The sequence below is a fragment of the Triticum dicoccoides genome, chromosome 4A (assembly GCF_002162155.2).
Source record: "Triticum dicoccoides isolate Atlit2015 ecotype Zavitan chromosome 4A, WEW_v2.0, whole genome shotgun sequence".
In the NCBI taxonomy this organism is placed as follows: domain Eukaryota; kingdom Viridiplantae; phylum Streptophyta; class Magnoliopsida; order Poales; family Poaceae; genus Triticum; species Triticum dicoccoides.
In genome coordinates, this window is record NC_041386.1 from 221,714,166 (window position 1) to 221,717,187 (window position 3,022).

At 43.5% G+C, this 3,022-nt stretch overlaps 1 long non-coding RNA gene across 1 annotated transcript; it reads left to right on the forward strand.

The window, feature by feature from the left end:
• The first annotated feature begins 319 nt into the window (after nucleotides 1-319).
• On the forward strand, nucleotides 320-1,743 carry LOC119285684. The gene is made up of 2 exons (XR_005139672.1): nucleotides 320-787; nucleotides 1,430-1,743. It is a non-coding gene; the product is annotated as an uncharacterized LOC119285684 (long non-coding RNA).
• The last annotated feature ends 1,279 nt before the right edge of the window (nucleotides 1,744-3,022 follow it).

The window sequence follows — 3,022 nt, forward strand, 5'->3', positions numbered from 1 at the left end:
GTAATATAACAGCATTAATACTTCATAAATTATTACATATGTTGAAGACGTATCAATTCCCGACTCCATGGCAGTGCCCTGGCCGCGTGTCGACCATCCAGGGTTCCCCGACGTCCCTACTAGGTCGCTCCCGCACCCCCCTGCTAACCCTAGATCGATCTTCCCCCTTCCCCCATGTCTCAACTCCCTCGGCCTGCCACATGTTCTCCGCAACCGCTGGCGGGCCATCGGCGTTGTCACAACCAAGCAATGTTTTAAGTAATAGCGTCGGTAGCTCAGGCCAGCTGCTACAAGTCGAAAGCTGCGCTAGGTAATAGCGTGTTTGGCATGATGCGGCCGATATATGGGCTATCAGACCACAATAGCGGCCCTTTGTGTAAGGCCGGTTGCGGGCATAGCGGAAAGCTTAAAAAAAATTAGACCACCAATCCTCTTATCCGATTATCCCATCCCCTTCTCCTGGCGGCGGGCGGCTGGCACTTCCCTGGCGGCGGCGCGGCTAACGCCGGAGGCCGGATGGAGAGGCAAATCCAGGCTCACCATCACCGGATGCCGCCACTCCCCTAGCCCATCTTCCCCTGCCGGTCTTTGAGGGAGCAGCCAACACGACGGCCACCTCATCGCTCTTGCTCGACGCCTTTCCCTGGTCGACGACTGGCCGGTGCGGGACGACACGGCAAGATGGTGGGCAGTACCTCGCTGGGACGGCGGTGCTCAAGCTCAATGCCCAGGTCCCCTCGCTGGTCCCTGTTCGACGCCCTACTAGTCGACGTCCCAATCCGATACGGTCCGCACCTCCTCGCTTGACGACTACTTCTGTCCGGCAGCTAACCTTTTCTCTATTATTTGTTCATACTCACCAATTCATAGTTTCTCCTGTAGCTCAGCTTCTCTGATCGATCCACTTACAGAGTTACTGTACTAGGCTTAGTCTATTCGATGCACTTACCCTTTCTCCGATCGATGCACTTGCAGAGTTACAGTTAGTCTATTCGATGCATAGCTTAGTAAACAGTACTTAGCACTTGTAGTTACAGTAGACCTAATTAGGAGGAGCTCAGATCATAGAACACTCCATAATCTCGTTGGTGGCACTAGCACAAGATGGAATTGGTAATCCCTGTTTGCATTTGGTAGCTCAGCTCATAGAACAATACATTGTTACTATATAGTTGTGCCTCACGTTCCATTTCTGTTGTTACTCGGTAGCTGAGGAAACTTGCACATTATTGTCTTTCTAAATTCAGTCAAATTTCTTTTGTAATTTTGTTTTGTACTTGGCAACTGGCAGTTGTAAATTCAGTTTGCTTGCAATATCTTTTGTATTGTATCAACAAATTCAGTTTACTGGCAATTATAAATGAAACAAATCAACTATCTGCACTTTTAATTCAGTTAAATACCTTATGTTTGTTTCTTTTTTCTGAAGTGGTAATTCAGTCAACTATCTGCACTTGTAATTAAGAAGACCAAGAAGTGTACATGGATCTGAATGGAGAAGAGGACGAGGATGGCGAATGACTTGTGCATCTTCCATGATCAAAACTGGATCTGTTTAGTTTTGCGTGATGGTCGTGGTCTGACTTGTATGGTTGCATCTTCCATGATCAGAACTGGATCTATTTTTTTGTGTGTGATGGTCGTGGTCTGACTTTTATGGTTGGTTGGTAGTTTTTGTTTGCATGGTTACATGGTTGAATATTGTACAATGGACTAATTGTAGTGTATATGTGTTGTGTCGTACTGATAGTTTTTTTTTTGCATGGTTGAATATTGTCCGGATGGACTAGTTACAGTCTATATGCTTATATAAATGATGATTATTCAATTCAAGTGTCATATTGTTGTCAACGGCTTAAAAATATACATTATATTCTCAAATTTGCAAGTGTTTTTACAAATCCGCTATGCGGACATAGCGCCCGCAATATTGCCCGCTATCCGCATTCCGCTATGCCGAGCCCAATCCGCTACCAGCCCATTATCCGCTATTTAAAACCTTGCAACCAAGGTCATCATCGAGCGGAGCAAGCATGTCCAAGAGGTCCGGTGTTACTTCTTGAGTTTGCGTTGATTTTTCCCTTGAAGAGGAAAGGGTGATGCTAAGTATTTCCCTAAGTTAAGAATCAAGGTATCAATCCAGTAGGAGGCACAAGCAAGTCTCCAATCTATGCACCTACACAAACTAACAAACACTTGCACCCAACACGAAAAAAAGGGGTTGTCAATCCCTTCACGGTCTCGAACAAGAGTGAGATCTAATATAGATAGAGATAAAAGATAAATAAAAGAGAAAACTAAAGTAAATCTAAATAAATTGCAGCAAGGTATTTTTCTTGATTTATAGATCTAAAAATATATGATGAAAAATAGACCCGGGAGCCATAGGTTTCACTAGAGGCTTCTCTCTTGTAAGAAACCATACAGTGGGTAAACAAATTACTGTCGAGCAATTGATAGAAAAGCGCAAAGTTATGACGATATCCAATGCAATGATTATGAATATAGGCATCACGTCCGTGTCAAGTAAACCGACTCCCGCCTGCAGCTACTACTATTACTTCACAGATCGACCGCTATCCAGCATGCACCTAGACTATTAAGTTCATAAGAACGGAGTAACACCTTAAGTAAGATGACATGATGTAGAGGGATAAACTCAAGCACTATGATGAAAATCTCATCTTTTTACCCTTGATGGCAACAATACAATACGTGCCACGCAACCCCTATGTTATCACTGGATGAGGACACCGCAAGATTGAACCCAAAACGAAGCACCTCTCCCGTTGTAAGAAGAATCAATCTAGTTGGCTAAACCAAACAGATAATTGAAAGAGAAATACAAAGATATTTAATCATCCATAAAAGAGTTCAGAAAAGACTCAGATAATAATCATAGATAATCTGATCATAAATCCACAATTCATTGGATCTCGACAAACACACCGCAAAAGAATATTACATCAGATAGAACTCTAAGAACATCGAGGAGAACATTGTATTGAAGATCAAAGAGAGA